Source organism: Oncorhynchus mykiss, chromosome 15 (assembly GCF_013265735.2).
Source record: "Oncorhynchus mykiss isolate Arlee chromosome 15, USDA_OmykA_1.1, whole genome shotgun sequence".
NCBI lineage: Eukaryota > Metazoa > Chordata > Actinopteri > Salmoniformes > Salmonidae > Oncorhynchus > Oncorhynchus mykiss.
In genome coordinates, this window is record NC_048579.1 from 35,615,592 (window position 1) to 35,636,675 (window position 21,084).

The 21,084-nt window shown below is 43.9% G+C and overlaps 1 long non-coding RNA gene across 1 annotated transcript; it reads left to right on the plus strand.

The window, feature by feature from the left end:
• Positions 1–1,232: 1,232 nt before the first annotated feature.
• Positions 1,233–3,929, plus strand: LOC118938916. Its single transcript, XR_005036311.1, has 3 exons — positions 1,233–1,279; positions 2,893–2,999; positions 3,638–3,929. It is a non-coding gene; the product is annotated as an uncharacterized LOC118938916 (long non-coding RNA).
• Positions 3,930–21,084: the final 17,155 nt, after the last annotated feature.

Genomic DNA, 21,084 nt, shown 5'->3' on the forward strand with positions numbered 1-21,084 from the left:
GACATAATTAATTACCTAAGCTCAGGCACTTGGGGAGGTACCTTAATTAAATATGTACACTCTCATAGTTGTATTATTTTTTGCCTTAACCCAAGTGGTATTGTATAACAGTGAGTGTGCAATGTGTGCATGTGCTAAGGGGGATAATAGAGGTACTGTAAGAAAACACTGCAGGTGCATTAGGTCCTCTATGGTAAAGTCTGCAAATGAGTTCTCTTCAGAAAAGTGTATTTAATTGGCCTTTAGAGTTATCCATCTTTATTTTCCCACTGGTTTTATCTATTTGAACTATGGATGTTTCTGTTCTCAAGAGGTTGGTCTTTGCTCATGGCTAAACTGACCCAAATCCCAGCTGTCATTTGTGGTTATGTGTGTATAAAGGAAACATTTTGACATTTCCATTTAGGTTAGTTTGCAGCTTGTGCCTGCCATGCCTGGCACCTCTCTTTGTGTAGCCCCCAGCCTCAGTCTCCCTCCCTCAGTCTCTCTCTCTCTCTCTCTCTCTCTCTGCTATCTGTCACAGCGCTGAAGCCCTCTTCTCTTCCACTTCCATTAGTTTCAATATGCTCTATTGAACCGCACTTGTCAAACTGAAACCAAACTAATCAAATCTAATGAATTAATTTAACTGATGATAATGTTATTAAAATGCAAATTTGTATTTATTTTAATTGCTCTACATCACATGTAATCAATCACAACAACTGTTATCATGGCATCAAATCTAGACTACGCTCCATTTATATCAAAAGATTCCTATTTTTCAATTTTATTGAATTAATATTATGATCTGGTTACAATTATCTGTTAGGTGAGTCACTCACATCGCTTCTTCTTAATCTTGTTTTTCATCCATGCACCGCTGGTTGTGAATGAACTGGGAACAGTATCTTAATTGGAAATAGTAAGATTGATCTGTTGAATGAGGAATATGTGGGTGTATTGGATGCATTTTTCCTATTTTGTTGCATTACAACCTGTAATTTAAATTGATTTTTAATTGGATTTCATGTAATGGACAAACACAAAACAGTCCAAATTGGTGAAGTGGAATGAAAAAAGTAACTTGTTTAAAAAAATAAGATCTGGTGCAATCAATTACCTTCAGATGTCACATAATTAGTTCAATAGAATCCACCTGTGTGCAATCTAAGTGTCACATGATCTGTCACATGATCTCAAACCCGTGTTCTGAAAGGCCCCAGAGTTTGCAACACCACTAAGCAAGGGACACCAACAAGCAAGCAGCACTATGAAGACCAAGGAGCTCTCCAAACAGGTCAGAGACAAAGTAGTGGAGAAGTACAGATCAGGGTTGGGTTATGAAAAAATATCCAAAACTTTGAACTTCCCACAGAGCACCATTAAATCCATTATTAAAAAATGGAAAGAATATGGCACCCGAACAAACCAAAACTCACAGACCAGGCAAGGAGGACATTAATCAGAAAAAAAATCTCACTCAAGAATTTATAGAAGGTGTTGAGGTTCACACTGTTCATCGGCCAAATTATCTTCCATGCATCTAGATGCCATCTGATCTGTGGTCACCTCGCCATAACCAAGAGAGAGGATCGACCAGAACATCAGTTTAGTATAGAATAACAACAGACAGTTGAAACTATCCCCACCAAATTGGCTTATACTCCCCTATCATCTTGGCGTTCTCACTGCGGTGTTGCAGGTCAGAGGGCTAATCCTTAGAGATAAATCCTGTCCATTCAGCACACCTAATCTGGTGATATTTGTTATTGAAGCAGGACAAAAACAAACAAAACAAAACAACAACAGCAATACTTTTGTGACCAATCTACTTGGCTGCTAGCTGTTTGTAATATTTTGTCTACTGAGAGAGATGTGCTTACATAAACGCTTGGTATGCTTTCGCCGAAAAGCTTTATTGAAATCTGACATGCCAGGTGGATTAACAACAAGCTAAGCTGTGTTTTAAATATTTCAATATTTTTAGTAATTTAATTTGAATTTGGCGCTCTGCAATTCAGCGGATGTTGATGAAAACGATCCCGCTAACGGGATAGGTGCGTCAAGAAGCTGACCGGCTGAAAATGGCAAGAATGGTGTTCAGTATGGTCCAGCACTTCTACCGTGAGACCTGAGTCTGAGCCAGCAACCTGGACACAGCAGTCGAAGCTATCAAACTGCCTTTTCTCTAACGCCTTTGCTCTCAAGAGTGTGACATGGGGTGCATGTGGGGTGAGCATGGAGAGAGATCCAGTCCAAACTTTTCTCATGCTGCTGGTGTACTGGTAGGAAAATGGACAAAGACATAAGACTGTAAATGACAGTGGTAGCTCAGGGGCCATTATCAAGGGCCATCCACTTTGAGCATGCACCATTAAAATGACAAAATGAAACACTGTCTGAAGAAGAACATGAAGAAATGCCAGGAAGGATGAGTGCCGGGGACCGAGGGGGGTGGTCAACCGTGCCCGTAATTGATTTAGGCTTGTCCAAAATTGTTTATTTGTGGTATCAGGTTGATTGTAGAGGTCTGCACACTGCAAAAGGTATAGTAATTTAGACTAAGAATGCATTGAGAAAAGTGAGGGTCTTATAAATTAGAACCAACGTGAAGCACTAAGAACTGTCATTCTAAATTTGGATTGAACAATTTATCAATAACTATAATTATGATATGGAAAGGCAAGGCTTCTAGAAACAGAGCTGTGCCCTAAAAATGTGAGGAGAGACACTAGATTGTAGCTTGGGCTAACCATGCAACAATCTCATTTTTAGCAAGGTTGGTGTGAAACTGTTATAACATGTGTTCTCTTTCTCTTCCCTGTGAAATGTTATTAACATGCTGTAAGGCAATCTGTGCCTCTCTGGCTGATAATATTTCAGCAGCTATCTTGTTTTCTACTCCTTCAGAGAATGGTGAAACAGTTAGATGCCAACTCTGGATGGGCTCCCATTTCCCCCTGTAGATACGGACGATGAGTATTGATTGAAGGTTGTTTTCTTTTAACAAGTTGAGGGTAAGGTCATCTACAGTGGTTGCTACACTAAAATTTTAGCGATTATGCTTTTGGGTGTGTGTCTCTAATTGACATGAATGGGCGACATAAACCTAAATAGAAACTGATAATTGTCCATGACTTCAGTATTACTTACTAAAACTGTTGTTACACTAAGGTTTTTATTATTTTATTTTGTTAGGATTATTTTGCTCTCACTGTAGTCCTGTAGGCCACTCCCGATCGGTCACTTTATACAGCGCCTGAGTGGTGCAATGCAAGCTGTTTTGCTACAGATGCTGGTTACCTGTGCCGCCCTCGACTGGGAGACATATGAGATGATTGTAGGTTTTTGGTTTCGCTCCCTCTAAAAACAGAAATAAATCATTCTAAAAAACAAACTGACTTAATTTACAAATTAGTAACGTCTCACCTCACGTTCAAGAATGGCCTTTTTCTCACTCATTTAACGTTATTTGAAAACAAAATCATCTGCAAAATATTGTTAATTTTTAAACAACGAGATTATTATTATTATTATATAAAAGCCCATTGGATATTCTCACAGCTATATTATTAATCCTGTTATTAGCAGGACATTATATATTGGTCATATTGGTCATGACTCCCGAGTGACGCACAATGGGATTGCCTTGCAGTTCTCCAGATGTATCCACTGAACGCGTGCGAGGTTCAAGACACAAGGGCAGGGGGCACGGGATGGGCCGCAGAGCCACGTACAGAAGACCTAGCCCATGGGGAAGAGAGGAGGACGAAGGGGGGTGAGGGGGGTGGACCCCCACCCTGACACACTGGCAACACTTTTAGGGGGCATTGCCCTAATAGTGGTGCTGACTAGGGAAGCGTTCCCGCTGTTCTGTTCTTAGTGCCAGTCTGCAATTTCAAACTAAAACAATGTAACTAATAATGTCTTCTTTTTGCTTTCATTAATAAAATAATGATAAAAATACTCTTTCAAAATGCAGATGTTTATTTAGTTATGGATCATTAACGAATTACAATGGGAGTAAATATCACTGAATTACAGAAATATCCTCCAATCCTCTATATGTAATTATTGTAATTATAATTATTATTGGAGAGTTACTTCATATTTTTTGACATACTGTAGGTCTACCGTAGGTGACATGAGTCTCACTAGTGTTGAGTAATGTGCTGTTAAAAGTGGTGTAGGTCTTATTTATTTAAAGAGCATATTGAAGTCAGAAGCAATAGGATTTGAAGCAATAGCCTACAACTGTTTTAGCACCGTTTTGCACTGCTCTGAGACAAGCATGGAGACTGGTCTTGATAAATCAATGAGATTTTTATTTCACTGAATCTCTGTGTTTGGGTATTGGAAATAGAATAGAAAAACCATAAAAATTCATCAAATTAATCCCAAACTCTAAAAGTAATTGTAACGGTAGATACAAATTATTTGTGACATTGTGGTTACCATAAAGAATGTAAACAAAATGCTGTGTTTTATTTACAGTAGTGACAGCTGGTGGCATTTTGAAAAGAGGTTTTCAAACACTTGTAGCCCCATTAGCAGGACAATAGACTCTTTATAGCCTGGCTACTGTAGGTGTGAACATCCCCCTACCTGCAATGTATTCAATGCTTAATTAAGTAATATGAAGTGTTACATTTCTAACTCAAAACAGCAGTACAGTATTTCTTCGTCAACATCTTTATGCATTCGTTAATAAAATAACTATAAATAGTTACCATTCAAAAATGAGCTGTTTATCTAAAAAAAAATACATTGTGACCAAAGAGAACAGACGAGATGGACATAGTTTTCATGGTTTTCACTTTCTATGGTGCTACCCGTTTCAGGGTTAGGACCACCACGAGAGGACTTGAAAATGAGCCAGAGCTGAGAGGATCACGAAAACTAAAGGTATTGTAATGACCTGACTAGAGGAACAATTGTCCAGACAGAGAACTGAGTTTACAAGTTGATGGTTTACTAACCCAACTTTACACAGGCTACTGTTTGGCTGTAGCCCATGACAAATAAATGAGCGATACCCCACAAACCAACCGTGACCTTCTCTTATGAAAGCCAGACATAAGAGAAAGAACAATGGCTAAACCTGGTCTTAACTTCCAATGCTCCATCCCCCTGCCCAACCCCCCTCCACGCCACTCCGCCAACCACCAGGATGCCCGGCATCAGAACATTCCAGGCTGATTGGCATGTCGGACCCTGCGAACACTGGTAAGTACAACACAACCAACTAATATCCTAACACATAACACACAACTGTCTTTGCGGGTTGCTACACAGCCCCCCACCACAAAGTCCCTTGCCCCCGAGGGAACAAAGTCTCTGAAGCGACCTGTGGCACAGACCCCCTCCTCTGCACACAGCTCTCTCTCCCGTCCCTCTCTCCGCTCACAGTGGGGGCAGCCGTCTGCAGTACAGGGCCGACGGGACATGGCGTCGGCGTTGGAGTGGCGTGCCCCTGCCCTGTGCACCACTGTGAAGTCATACGGTTGAAGCTCCTCCAACCAGCGTGCCACCTGCTCCTCTGGCTCTCTGAAAGACATGAGCCACTGGAGATCAGAGTGGTCAGTCCTTACAGTAAAGGGCATGCCACCCAGGTAGTACTTGAAATGTTTGACGGAAGCCACAACAGCCAAGAGCTCCTGCCGGGTGACACAGTAGCGGCGCTCATGTTTGTCAAATGTTTTGCTGAAGTACGCCACCACTCTCTCCCCCTCTGGTCCCACCTGGGCCAGCACCTCACCAATGCCCACATTGCTCGCGTCTGTGTCCAGGATGAAGGGCAAGGTGAGGTCAGGGGGGGGTGAGCATGGGGGCCTCAATCAGGTGTTGAAGGCCTCCTCACACTCCACTGTCCAAGTGAAAGCCTTGTCCTTCGGCAGTAGGCAGTTCAGGGGAGCCGCAACGCTTGAGAAGCCCTGTACAAACCTCCCTTAGTAAGAGGCCAGGCCCAGGAAGCTCTTCAGCTAACGCTGGTCGGTGGGGGTGGGCCAGTCTCGGACAGCCCCCACCTTGTCTTCCATGGTGCTGATGCCCTCCTTCCCCACTCGGTGGCCCAAGAAGGACACCTCTCTCCTCATGAAGTGGCACTTCTCAGGGTGGAGTTTCAAACCTGCGGCAGCCACCTGCACATGATGTAGCACCACCAGGGCTGACTGGAAGGATGGGCCAGGGTGTCATCGAGGTATACCAGACACTGCTGTCGGGGGATGCCATCCAGCACCCTGTCCATCAAACGCTCAAAAGTAGCTGGAGCGTTGCACAGGCCGAAGCACAGGACCTTGAACTCCCAGTGTCCTCTGTTAGTGGAGAACGCAGTTTTGGCTCTGGCCTCTGGGGAGAGGGGCACCTGCCAGTAGCCACTGCGGAGGTCTAGTGAGGAGAACCAGGAGGACCCCCTAACCAGGTTCAGCGACTCATCGATACGTGGTATGGGGTATGAGTCCTTCCTGGTTACCTCATTCAGCCGCCTGTAGTCTGCACAGAACCTCAGCTGGCCCCCTTTCTTAGGAACTATGACGACTGGCGCCGCCCATGGACTGTCTGAGGGCTCGATGAAGTCTGCCCGCTGCATCTCCAACACAGCCTTGTCTGCCGCCTCCTGGCGTGCCAGCGGGATATGGTGGTGACGCATCTTGATGGGTCGAGCATCACCTGTGTCCATCTCATGCTCCACCAGATGAGTCGACCCACCTCTTCCTCACTTAGCGCAAAGCTGTCTCTGAATTCAAACAGCAACTGCCACAACCTTTCCTGTTGCTCGGGGTCAAGACCAACACAGATACTCCCCCATTTCGCCCTCCCTGCCGACAGTGTCCTCTCCTCTCCCATCTGGGGTAGCTGGGCTGGGGGGTCGAGGCCCGGGCTCACAGAGGGCTGTGTCGTGGAGGTAGCTGGGGGAATGTAACACACAGCCGTAGGTGACAGGGGGGCTTGGGAAAAGCCACACACAGATGTGGGGGAGGGGGGGCAGCCATGAGTCTCTGCTGCTTTAACTGTTGGAGTAAAGGGTTTGTTGGGTTGAGTGAATGTGACATTAGGGGGGCCATGGTGACTGCCGGCCCTCCCTGGAAGCTCAGTGTGCCCCCATTTAGGTCTAACTGGCAGCCTGTGCTCCTAATAAAGTCCAACCCCAGGATACAAGGATACGCACAGCCGCCACCAACACAGGATGACGCACAGACCTGCCCCCTACTGTCAGTCATTATTCCCTTCCCTTTCATGGGTGCCAGCTCACCTGTGACTGTGCGGAGCTGCACAATTGTGGGCTCACCCTCAGTCCAACCTGACACAATATCTGGCCTCACTAGAGTTACTGTGGACCCAGTGTCCACCAGGGCAGAGCAGGGCACCCCCTCCACAGTGACAGGGACATGACAAAAGTCCCCAACAAGGTCCCGCCCACCACAACAACAGGCTCCATCCTCTTGCCTTCATCTGCTTCTGGGGGAAGTGGAGCCTTGCTTCCCCGTCTGTGCCGGTGGTCTCCTACTGAAGATGATGGTGGTTGGGAAAGAGAGTCAGGGGTCCGCACTACCCGGTCTATGCGGACCCCAAGCCATTTCCCTGAGCTCTGGGGGACATGGGGCAATCCCGGCACAGATGGCCTGGCTGGCCACAACCCCAGCAGACCCTGGGACCAGGGCGTGTGTTTCGTGCCGCCTGTAGCGACACAGCACGAATGAGTTCTGTCATTTCAGCCACCCATGCAGGCTTTTCCGGCTCTGGGCGGCTCTGCCCCCCAGGCCGCACAGAGGGTCTGTCTCCCTGAGCCCCCATCAAATGCCCAGCGGAAGCCCCAGTCCACACCAGCTCCCTCTCCAAAGCCATCTCCAAGGCTATCTGCAATGACTCAGGATGAGCCAGCTGGGTCTGTACGCGCAGCTCCGTAGGAGAGAGCGCCTGAATGATCTGGTCCCGTGCTAGCTCGCTCTGCACGGAGGGGGGCATGTGAGTATATGCCCGCCAAGAGAGGCTCTCAATGTCATTAGCTAGCACCCATAGATGCACTCCAGGCTGCTTGCGTTTATTACTCAGTTTGGCTGTACACACTGTCCATAGTGCCTCCTCAGTGCTACCACTAAAGCACAATAATCACGTCTGTCCTCGGGGCTAATCAATATCAAACAGGCCAGAGCATCATCCGTGAGGCATAAAGCCAACTGCAGTGCCCTATCTTTTGGTTTCAGTGCATTTTATTTGAAAAAATGTATACAGCCTATCAATCTGTAGGCATACTGTGTAATAAAATCTATAATTCAGTAAAGGTTAAATAAAATGTAAAAATATTGTGTACTAAAAACATTCATGTGTTTTTACAGAGCATACAAACATGCCGAAAACCATCCGTGCAGATCAGTGTACAAAAGGCTGGACAACAGACCGCACCAAAAAAACACATGGTTGCCAAGAAAACAGTTAGTTTTGCTAGAGTGGGACATCACTTTTAATTCTTAATTGATCTACCGTTTCTATCATAGGCCACTGTAATCGATGGGGGCTCAGGGCGGTACCATTCTGCTCATCTGATGAAGGTGCACATGGATCAGATTCAAACTTTGAAGACCGAGATTGAGTCATTGAAGGCAGACCAGCAGAAAGAGAAACATTATTGGAGGGCAGAGATACGGGCGACAGCTGATATGCATTGGTCCAGAGCCAGGCGTCATTGGCGGAGAGTCAGGCAGAGAATGACGCATTGAAGAGGGTGAGGAATGAGATGGAGTCACAATCCATGCCAGACACACCTGTGAGCTCTGGAACTCCACCTCCGACAGGCAGAGTCAACATACCTGGCGGGGTCGGTAGGTCATCAATTCACCCTGACATTTCCATTCCTCTTCTGACAGCAGAACTTAAAACCAACTGCTCACCAGGCACAACAATGGCCGTCCGGACCGTTATGCTGTTCTGCTATTCCGAGGATGTGTAACCGAAGAGAGAAACCAAAATTGGGCACAGAATACCAACTGGAATAGATCCTGAGGCAATTGTGGCTTACCAGTGAAACTCTGGGTGTTCATCATTAATACTGTGTCTCAGACGATTCTGTGCATGACTGATGCAACCAGAAAAAGCATTAAAGACAGAGTTCATGAATACTTGAGGTCACCGAGAAAGTCTAGACATGCTCTCCCTTATGTAAGGAATTAGGCACTTTCCCATGTTTACTACAGTATGTACTGTAGGCTATGTTTACCTGTCAGACTGCACAGTAACCTAATAAAACAAATGCAGGTGTCTTATATATCTTCAAAATTATTTAAATGCTTTATTATCCAAATGTAAAAGCATATACTGTACAGTACTGTATTTCTTCATCAGCATCTTTATGCTTTCGTTAATAAAATAATTATAAAAAATACTCTTTCAAACACACACAGTCACATTGTACAGCGCCATTACGGCTATTAACAGGGTTATATTTTGACCTTTATGGGTGGTTCACAATTGGCCCAGCGTTTTTCTCCCGATACAAATACTACAAATATTATTTTGGCCTTCATTCAGATTACAATATCCATCTTTCATTTTTTTTGAAAACTAAATAACCTCCAAAATATCGTTATATATTATCATCAAGTTTATGAGACAGTAATATAGCCTGCACCTACATAAAGCTGAGTTACTCATTCATGGCTTTCGATCAAAATAAATATGTATCAACATTCTTTCTGATAGTCTTTAATAAATAAATGTTTTGGTTATCCTGACCTGGACACCATGTATAGTATTATAATAGCCCATGATGGGCTATTAGCAGGACAATGTACCTTTATCAACACCTTTCTGTGTTTTGATCAATTGTGGATGGGGGCTCCGGAGGGGATGGGGGCTCCCGCAGTGCAAAATGCATTGCTATCAAATGCTTCTCAAAGTAGCATTAACTAGCATTAATGGTACCTGTGGTTCACAAATAACGTGCCATAGAATTTTGCGGCACCATGCAAGCTGCGCGGCGCAGTACGCTGCAACTTTTAAAGGACGAACCATTGTAAACCCTTACCATCACACCTCCTTAATGCTTCACGGTGGGAACTACACTGCGTCTCACAAGGACACGGCGGTTGAAATCAAAAATCTCACATTTGGAATCCAGACCTAAGGACAGATTTCTACCAGTCCATTGCTCATGTTTCTTGTCCCAAGCAAGTCTTTACTTATCATTAGTGTCCTTTGGTAGTGGTTTCTTTGCAGCAATTTGACCATGAAGGCCTCATTCATGCATTCTCTGAACAATTGATGTTGAGATGTGTCTGTTACTTGAAGTCTGTGAAGCATTTATTTGGACTGCAATTTCTGAGGCTCGTAACTCTAATGAACTTATCCTCTGCAGCAGAGGTAACTCTGGGTCTTCCTTTCCTGTGGCGGTCCTCATGAGATTCAGTTTCATCATAGCGTTTGATGGTTTTTGTGACTGCAATTTAAAAAACTTTCAAAGATCATTAAATGTTTTGGATTGACTGACCTTCATGCATTTAAGTAATGATGAACTTTAGTTTATCTTTGCTTATTTGAGCTGTTCTTGCCATAATATGGACTTGGTCTTTTACCAGATATCGCTGTCTTCTGTATACCTTGTCACAAGACAACTGATTGGCTCAAATGCACTAAGAAGGAAATAAATTCCACAAATTAACTTTTAACAAGGCACACATGTTATTTGAAATGCATTTCAGGTGACTACGTCGAATTGTACTACACCGGCTCCAACGCTCATCGGATGTGGCAGGGCCAGCTAACTGTTACAGACTACAAATGGAAGCACAGCCTAGAGCTGCCCAGCGACACAAGCCTACCAGACAAGCTAAATAACGTCTATGCTCACATCGAGGCAAGTAACACTGAGACATGCATAATAGCATCAGCTGTTCCGGTTGACTGTGTGATCACGCTCTCCGCAGCCGAAGTGAGTAAAACTTTAAACAGGTCAACATAGATGGCCGCCTCGCTTCGCGTTCCTAGGAAACTATGCAGTTTTTTGTTTTTTTACGTGTTATTTCTTACATTAGTACCCCAGGTCATCTTAGGTTTCATTACATACAGTCGAGAAGAACTACTGAATATAAGATCAGCATCAACTCACCATCAGTACTACCAAGAATATGTTTTTCGCGATGCGGATCCTGTGTTCTGCGTTACAAACAGGACAACGGAGTGGATTCCATGCAGCGACCCAAAAAAAAAACAACTCCGAAAAAGAGGGAAACGAGGCGGTCTTCTGGTCAGACTCCGGAAACGGGCACACCGTGCACCACTCCCTAGCATTCTTCTTGCCAATGTCCAGTCTCTTGACAACAAGGTTGATGAAATCCGAGCAAGGGTAGCATTCCAGAGGGACATCAGAGACTGTAACGTTCTTTGCTTCACGGAAACGTGGCTCACTGGAGAGACTCTATCCGAAGCGGTGCAGCCAACGGGTTTCTCCACGCATCGCGCAGACAGAAACAAACATCTTTCTGGTAAGAAGAGGGGCGGGGGCGTATGCCTTATGACTAACGCGACATGGTGTGATGAAAGAAACATACAGGAACTCAAATCCTTCTGTTCACCTGATTTAGAATTCCTCACAATCAAATGTAGACCGCATTATCTACCAAGAGAATTCTCTTCGATTATAATCACAGCCGTATATATCCCCCCCCAAGCAGACACATCGATGGCTCTGAACGAACTTTATTTAACTCTTTGCAAACTGGAAACCATTCATCCGGAGGCTGCATTCATTGTAGCTGGGGATTTTAACAAGGCTAATCTGAAAACAAGACTCCCTAAATTTTATCAGCATATCGATTGCGCAACCAGGGGTGGAAAGACCTTGGATCATTGTTACTCTAACTTCCGTGATGCATATAAGGCCCTGCCCCGCCCCCCTTTCGGAAAAGCTGACCACGACTCCATTTTGTTGATCCCTGCCTACAGACAGAAACTAAAACAAGAGGCTCCCACGCTGAGGTCTGTCCAACGCTGGTCCGACCAAGCTGACTCCACACTCCAAGACTGCTTCCACCACGCGGACTGGGACATGTTTCGTATTGCGTCAGACAACAACATTGACGAATACGCTGATTCGGTGTGTGAGTTCATTAGAACGTGCGTTGAAGATGTCGTTCCCATAGCAACGATTAAAACATTCCCTAACCAGAAACCGTGGATTGATGGCAGCATTCGCGTGAAACTGAAAGCGCAAACCACTGCTTTTAATCAGGGCAAGGTGTCTGGTAACATGACCGAATACAAACAGTGCAGCTATTCCCTCCGCAAGGCTATCAAACAAGCTAAGCGTCAGTACAGAGACAAAGTAGAATCTCAATTCAACGGCTCAGACACAAGAGGCATGTGGCAGGGTCTACAGTCAATCACGGACTACAGGAAGAAATCCAGCCCAGTCACGGACCAGGATGTCCTGCTCCCAGGCAGACTAAATAACTTTTTTGCCCGCTTTGAGGACAATACAGTGCCACTGACACCGCCTGCAACGAAAACATGCGGTCTCTCCTTCACTGCAGCCGAGGTGAGTAAGACATTTAAACGTGTTAACCCTCGCAAGGCTGCAGGCCCAGACGGCATCCCCAGCCGCGCCCTCAGAGCATGCGCAGACCAGCTGGCCGGTGTGTTTACGGACATATTCAATCAATCCCTATACCAGTCTGCTGTTCCCACATGCTTCAAGAGGGCCACCATTGTTCCTGTTCCCAAGAAAGCTAAGGTAACTGAGCTAAACGACTACCGCCCCGTAGCACTCACTTCCGTCATCATGAAGTGCTTTGAGAGACTAGTCAAGGACCATATCACCTCCACCCTACCTGACACCCTAGACCCACTCCAATTTGCTTACAGCCCAAATAGGTCCACAGACGATGCAATCTCAACCACACTGCACACCGCCCTAACCCATCTGGACAAGAGGAATACCTATGTGAGAATGCTGTTCATTGACTACAGCTCGGCATTCAACACCATAGTACCCTCCAAGCTCGTCATCAAGCTCGAGACCCTGGGTCTCGACCCCGCCCTGTGCAACTGGGTACTGGACTTCCTGATGGGCCGCCCCCAGGTGGTGAGGGTAGGCAACAACATCTCCTCCCCGCTGATCCTCAACACTGGGGCCCCACAAGGGTGCGTTCTGAGCCCTCTCCTGTACTCCCTGATCACCCACGACTGCGTGGCCACGCACGCCTCCAACTCAATCATCAAGTTTGCGGACGACACGACAGTGGTAGGCTTGATTACCAACAACGACGAGACGGCCTACAGGGAGGAGGTGAGGGCCCTCGGAGTGTGGTGTCAGGAAAATAACCTCACACTCAACGTCAACAAAACTAAGGAGATGATTGTGGACTTCAGGAAACAGCAGAGGGAACACCCCCCTATCCACATCGATGGAACAGTAGTGGAGAGGGTAGCAAGTTTTAAGTTCCTCGGCATACACATCACAGACAAACTGAAATGGTCCACACACACAGACAGCATTGTGAAGAAGGCGCAGCAGCGCCTCTTCAACCTCAGGAGGCTGAAGAAATTCGGCTTGTCACCAAAAGCACTCACAAACTTCTACAGATGCACAATCGAGAGCATCCTGGCGGGCTGTATCACCGCCTGGTACGGCAACTGCTCCGCCCTCAACCGTAAGGCTCTCCAGAGGGTGGTGAGGTCTGCACAACGCATCACCGGGGGCAAACTACCTGCCCTCCAGGACACCTACACCACCCGATGTCACAGGAAGGCCATAAAGATCATCAAGGACATCAACCACCCGAGCCACTGCCTGTTCACCCCGCTATCATCCAGAAGGCGAGGTCAGTACAGGTGCATCAAAGCTGGGACCGAGAGACTGAAAAACAGCTTCTATCTCAAGGCCATCAGACTGTTAAACAGCCACCACTAACATTGAGTGGCTGCTGCCAACACACTGACACTGACTCAACTCCAGCCACTTTAATATTGGGAATTGATGGGAAATTATGTAAATATATCACTAGCCACTTTAAACAATGCTACCTTATATAATGTTACTTACCCTACATTATTCATCTCATATGCATACGTATATCCTGTTTACGATATTGGTTCCCAATTGGGAATCAACCCTCCCACGTGCAGCTGAAACGGTGGCGCATGGAACGCAAAAATATTCTTAAAAATATTTAACCTCCACACATTAACAAGTCCAATAGCTCAAATGAAAGATAAACATCTTGTTCATCTAGCCAGCAAGTCAGATTTCTAAAATGTTTTACGGCGAAAACATAGCACATATATATGTAAAACCACCACCAGACACAGCTCATTTCAATAGCCAAAACATGCAATCAACAAACGCAGGATTAAAAAATAAATCGCTCACTAACCTTTTGAAAATCTTCATCAGATGACAGTAATATGACATATTACACAGTACATTTTTTTTTTTTCAATAATATGCCATTTATATCCATAAATGTCCATTTACAGTGAGTTCACCTTCAGAAATTACTCAAAAATGCCCGCAGGAAATCTATGTAGCGCGGCAAGATAGCGTAAATAGACATCATAAACTTTGACTAAATATACATGTTCTACATATAGTTAGAAAGATACACTGCTTCTTTATGCAACCGCTGTGTTAGATTTATTTTTAACGTTACAGAAATCGCACACTATTCCATATTGTGAGACAGCGCTCAGTTCCAAGCTACATTTCCACGTAATGTTGGAGTCAACAGAAACACAGATTTAAGCATAAATATTCCCTTACCTTCGATGGTCTTCGTTCAGAATGTTCTGGAAGGCTTCATACTTACCCAATACATCGTTTGGTTTCAAGTCTTGCGTCTTTGTATTAGCTACTGCTAATAACATCAGCTGAAATGCACCCAAAACGTCCTCTGGTCCGGATAAGTTGCGCATCAAAACTTCAAAATTACACATTATATGTCGACTAAACAGGTCAAACTAAGTGCAGAAGCAAGCTTTATGATGTTTTAGACGTGCAAAACAAACTTCAATTCAATCGGCCATCGTCTGCCCTTCTCTTGAGTGCTGGAAACAAAGGAATGGCTGTGACCAATTCGCGCCCATACGCACAGCCTATTCTCTCGTGGCACGCACTAATTTCACTCCCATAGGGTCAATTCTCGCGCGATTTGAACGGTTTGAAGCTCTAATGAAAGAGGACATCTAGCGGAAGAGATAGAAAGTGTCCCCAGAATCATAGCTGGTTGGGAAGGGTGGGGGCCATGACGTCAAAGTTGCTCCAACTTTCATGGCCACAAAAACTAGTTTGGAAGAATGCCTGCCCTGTGAGTTCTGCTATACTTACAGACATAATTCCAACGGTTTTAGAATCTTTAGAGTGTTTTCTATCCAATAATAATTTTTATTTGCATATATTAACAATTTTTGACAGATTTTTTTTCCAGTTTACTAGGGGTACCCAATCTCTCCAAAGGGGGCGTATGTCTGCCATATCCTTAAAAGGTTTTAAACTGTACTCTATATCATCGACTGTATCCTTATGTAATACATGTATCACTAGCACATTAACTATGCCACTTTGTTTACATACTCATCTCATATGTATATACTGTACTCGATACCATCTACTGTATCTTGCCTATGCTGCTCTGTACCATCACTCATTCATATATCCTTATGTACATATTCTTTATCCCCTCACACTGTGTACAAGACAGTAGTTTTGGAATTGTTAGTTAGATTACTTGTTGGTTATTACTGCATTGTCGGAACTAGAAGCACAAGCATTTCGCTACACTCGCATTAACATCTGCTAACCATGTGTATGTGACAAATAAAATTTGATTTGATTTGATTTGATGCGCTGACCAACTGGCAAGTGTCTTGACTGACATTTTCAACCTCTCCCAGTCTGAGTTTGTAATACCAACATGTTTCAAGCAGACCACTGTAGTCCCTGTGCCCACCATAGTCCCTATGCCCAAAAACACTAAGGTAACCTGCCTAAATGACCACCGTTTGTTGCCATGAAATTATTTGAATGGCTGGTCATGGCTCACATCAACATCATTATCCCAGAAACACTAGATCTACTCCAATTTGCATACCGCACCAACAGATCCACAGATGATGCAATCTCTATTACACTCCACACTGCCATTTCACACCTGAAAAAAAGGAACACCTACGTGAGAATGCTATTCATTGACTAGGGCTCAGCGTTGAACACCATAGCGCCCTCAAAGTTCATCAGTAAGCTAAGGACCCTGGGACTGAACACCTCCCTCAACAACTGGATCCTGGACTTCCTGACGTGTCACCCTCAGGTGGTAAGGGTAGGTAACAACACATCCACCACGCTGATCCTCAACACGGGGGCCCTTCAGGGGTATGTGCTCAGTCCCCTCCTATACTCCCTCATGACTGCAAGGCCAGGCACAACTCCAACACCATCATTAAGTTTCCTGATGACACAACAGTGGTAGGCCTGATCACCGACAATGATGAGACAGCCTATAGGGAGTAGGTTGTCCTTGCACCTAACCATGTGGTGCAAGGACAACAACCTATCCCTCAATGTGATCAAGACAAGGAGATGATTGTGGACAACAGGAAAAGGAGGACCGAGCATGCCCCCATTCTCATCGACAGGGCTGTAGTGGAGCAGGTTGAGAGATTCAAGTTCCTTGGCGTCCACATCAACAACAAACTAACATGGTCCAAGCACGGCCCAGTACATAACCGGGGCCAAGCTTCTTGCCATCCAGGACCTCTATACCAGGCGGTGTCAGGGGAATGCCCTAAAAGTTGTCAAAGACTCCAGCCACCCTAGTCATAGACTGTTCTCTCTGCTACCGCACAGCAAGCGGTACTGGAACGCCAAGTCTAGGTCCAAGAGGCTTCTAAACAGCTTCCAACCCCCAAGCCATAAGACTCCTGAACAGCTAATCAAATGGCTACCCAGACTATTTGCATTGCCCCCCTCCACCTCTTCTACGCTGCTGCTACTACTCTTTGTCATTATCTATGCATAGTTACTATAATAACTCTACCAACATGTAAATATTACCCCAACTACGTCAACACCGGTGCCCCTGCACATTGACTCTGTACCTGCACCCCCTGTATATAGCCCCACAATTGTTATTTACTGCTGCTCTTTATTCTTACCTTACTTTTTTTTGTATTTTCTTAAAACTGCATTGTTGTTTAAGGACTTGTAAGTAAGCATTTCACTGTAAGGTGTATTCTGCATATGACAAATACAATTAGGTTTGAACTCATGAAGCTGGTTGAGAGAATGCCAAGAGTGTGCAAAGCTGTCATCAAGGCAAAGGGTGGCTACTTTGAAGAATCTCAAATATAAAATATTTTTTTGATTTGTTGAACACTTTTTTGGTTACTACATGATTCCATATGTGTTATTTCATAGTTTTGATGTCTTTACTAATATTCTACAATGTTGAAAATAGTACAAATAAAGAAAAACCTTTGAGTAGGTGTGTCTGATCTTTTTACTGGTACTGTACATGTCTTAACAAAATACTCCACTTTTCAAGTATCCATTTCAATAGAATGTCACTGCAACAACTGTTGATAGACGTAGCTGGTAAATTCGCTCTGGCTATCTACTCCGATTTCAGGGCACGGGTAAGATACTCTAGCTAGCTACATTTTCAGATATTACACTTCTAATTTTAACAGTCATTTTCATTTCGAGTTAAAGTGTACTGTTAGCTAGCTAGCTAGCATTAGCTGGCTGGCTCGCTAGCTAACATTACGGGAATGATCTTATTATTCTTTTTGCTGTGACTTTACTTTCTTTAATCTGATGACTTATTTATTTAATCCACTAACTATGTTTAATTTTTACCCGATTCAAATAATCACGTAACAATTAACTCATTAGAATGTGGGGTACCATGGAAGAGGTTGTTTAAAGAGTTGCTATGTCACAAATTAAACTCTATAAGCTATATATCTATTTCATCAATAAACAGTAATCTTATTAATCATTACCTCTTATCCTATTCTGACCAGTCGAGACTCAGGACAGCTAATCAGCTGTAACAGTGATTGTTTGAGAGGGCAGTTTGTCATCTCTTCTTCCGTGTTGATTATTCAGGGATCAGGATTCAGACAACTATGGACATGAGCTGCAGCTCTTCGTCTCTCTGGTCTAAAGGAATGTGAGTTTATTTCTTCACCTCGTGTTGAGGTTCAAAGCTTCAGCCATTTCTGGTCTAATGTTAATTTTGTTACCCAGGCTTTTTATGCACTCTGGCTAAAGGGGATGGCTCCGTCCGTCTGACACGCTCTTCTGACCTCACTTGTGGCATGGCTACTTAATGTGCAAAGGATATGATTAGATGTTATCTTTTATGGCTCCTGAAATCACATTCTTATCATAACAAGAATACTTTAATCATTTTCATATCATATGCACCACGTATTGGATGGAAACTTGACAGATCATTTCAAAGTTACAGTATTTCGTCCATACAGTTTTTAATAACATCACAAAATGAAAAACAATATGACAGTTTTCTACATCTCCCCACTGACCATTCCCCACATTCTTTATGTTAGAATTATTGTTCCATTATCCACTTTTTGGACATTAGAGTTTTGGGCGGGCAAAAGTCTCTATAGACAAAGGGACATTGCTTCAGCCAATACTGGAGGGTAGAGAGAGAGTCCTCTCCTGCTTAATTTATGACTGGGAGTGGAGGTGTCAAAACCCCACACCAGTTCTCTCCTCCCCTCTGCAGGGTGAGAGAAGGTCTGGTAATTGTCAACCATTACCAAGCTGATTTGACCCATTGTGATCCACACAGGACAGTCATGACAGTATCTCAGAACCATTTGCTTTGCTAGTTATAGCCTAATGTTAGCTAGCCAACATTGAACCTGGTTGGTCAGCTGCCTGCAGATTCATCTGGTCTGGCCATCTACTCCGATTTCAGAACACTCTCATCTGAGTGTGCCAGAAAGCAGAATAACTGATGAATTACGAACGCTCAACACCCATTGAATATGGCCGGTGTCAGTAAGCATTGGCAAAAAGCATAATTCAATTGTTGCCAGCAGCACAGTTACCAACTCTCTGGGTAATATGAAAACAGCCTAACCAGCTCTGCTAGGGCGAGTAAAATGGTCAGAGTTTGGGTCAGGGTTAAAGCTTAAGAGAGTGTGAATGATGCTGAATGGGTGTAGACAAAGAAGAGCTCTCCAGTAGGTCATTCTCTCAAAAGTGAGGTTACAAGTTTATCAACTTTCAAAGCAGAATTATTTTCCATTGTTCCTCAAATTCAGTGTATTGTATACCATTTTGTAGCTCTGTTTCTGCTTTTATCCAATGTAAAACACCACTTCAAATTTCACTACGTAAGACCGAATCAAGGCATTACGTTGTTATCATAAACATCACAATTATCCAAACCACAAACTAGAACTAGTACATTTTAATTTGACTGGTTTCTACTCCCAGTGTATTTGTCAGCTAATAGTGAACCACAAAGTCTGTCTGTCACACACTGACCATAGTTTGCTTTGTATGTTTCTATGTTTTGTTTGGTCAGGGTGTGATCTGAGTGGGCATTCTATGTTGGATGTCTAGTTTGTCTGTTTCTGTGTTTGGGCCTGATATGGTTCTCAATCAGAGGCAGGTGTTAGTCATTGTCTCTGATTGGGAACCATATTTAGGTAGCCTGTTTTGTGTTGGGTTTTGTGGGTGGTTGTTTCCTGTCTTTGTGTTTGCTGCACCAGATAGGGCTGTTGTGGTTTTTCCACGTGTATTGTTTTGTATTATGTTCATGTTTAGTTTTCTTATTAAAAACCATGAACTTCAACCACGCTGCGTTTTGGTCCGCCTCTCCTTCGCAGGAAGAAAGCCATTACACTGGCATTCACAGCGAATGCTGATACCGCCCGCTAGGTAGAGGGGGCTTGACCACAAACTTGAAAAATGTCATTGTTTAAATCGAACAACCAACACACAGTAATCTCAGAATTTCTCTAGGCAAAATATTTTTTTTAAGTTTGTTTTTCACTGTTTTTCACTGCTAATTACTAACAGGTACAACAATTAGTTATCATTGACCATTCTACTTACCAGAGATTCACCTCGATTATGCCAGTGGCTTGCAGCTATCAAGAATGAGGCAGTGACCAAAGATTATCAGAGGGATTTTCAGGCTGAACTGATGGGAAATACATTTCGACAACAGCTGAGAATTAATGCAACACCATTTTTTTTTTTCACAACAAAACGGAAGATTCTCAAATTAAGATAACTTAACATTAGCCAACTTGCTAGCTGGGTAATTCGTTACAGTCCTGTATTGAACTCTGAAAGCCATCAGCTAAATTATGTAGCTACCATTTGGTATACACACAGTCAATAAATTTTTGCCTGTGCCATGATAGTCACTGCTAGACTGGTAGCTACCTTCAGCAGAGTAAACACATTTGTTTGTTCATTCTATCTTTGACTGACATCAGGTATCGCAAGCTAGCTAATGTTACCAAATAAGAGTATTTATTCCACCCTTGTCTGGAAAACACTCCGATACTAAAAATAGAATTGTCGATATAGCTAACTCACTCTCTGTTTGTGTGTTGGAAGCAATGAGGAATATTTATAAATCGTTTATGGTTGGTTAGTTAGAGAGTGTTATCTATTTAATACTAACTCGAGAGAATTTGGTATTCAACATCAATGTAATATGGTAAAAGTAATATACCAAAAAAATAGTATGAACAATGTAGTACAGTTTAGTGTGTCCGAGCATGTCTCAGGTGTAGAGACACACAAGTGTAGAGAACTGTAGTTACAGATTGTTACACCAGATAATGTGATTTACCCAAAGATTTTTGCCGACATCTTGTCTATTGGAAGTCTTCTCTCATTGAGCGAGACAGGTGGGTGTCCACCCCGAAGTGCTGAATGTCATGATGACAGAGATCTGTCTTGATCAAAGAGTGAGAAGACTTGAAATAGACATGATGGCGGTGCACATATTGTTGGATTCATTTATAGAGCAAAAAAGTATAAAGAAGCATTTTGAACATAGACATTTTATGAGACTCCTGTTTCCCCAAATTGAGAACCATGACTGCATCGCTAAG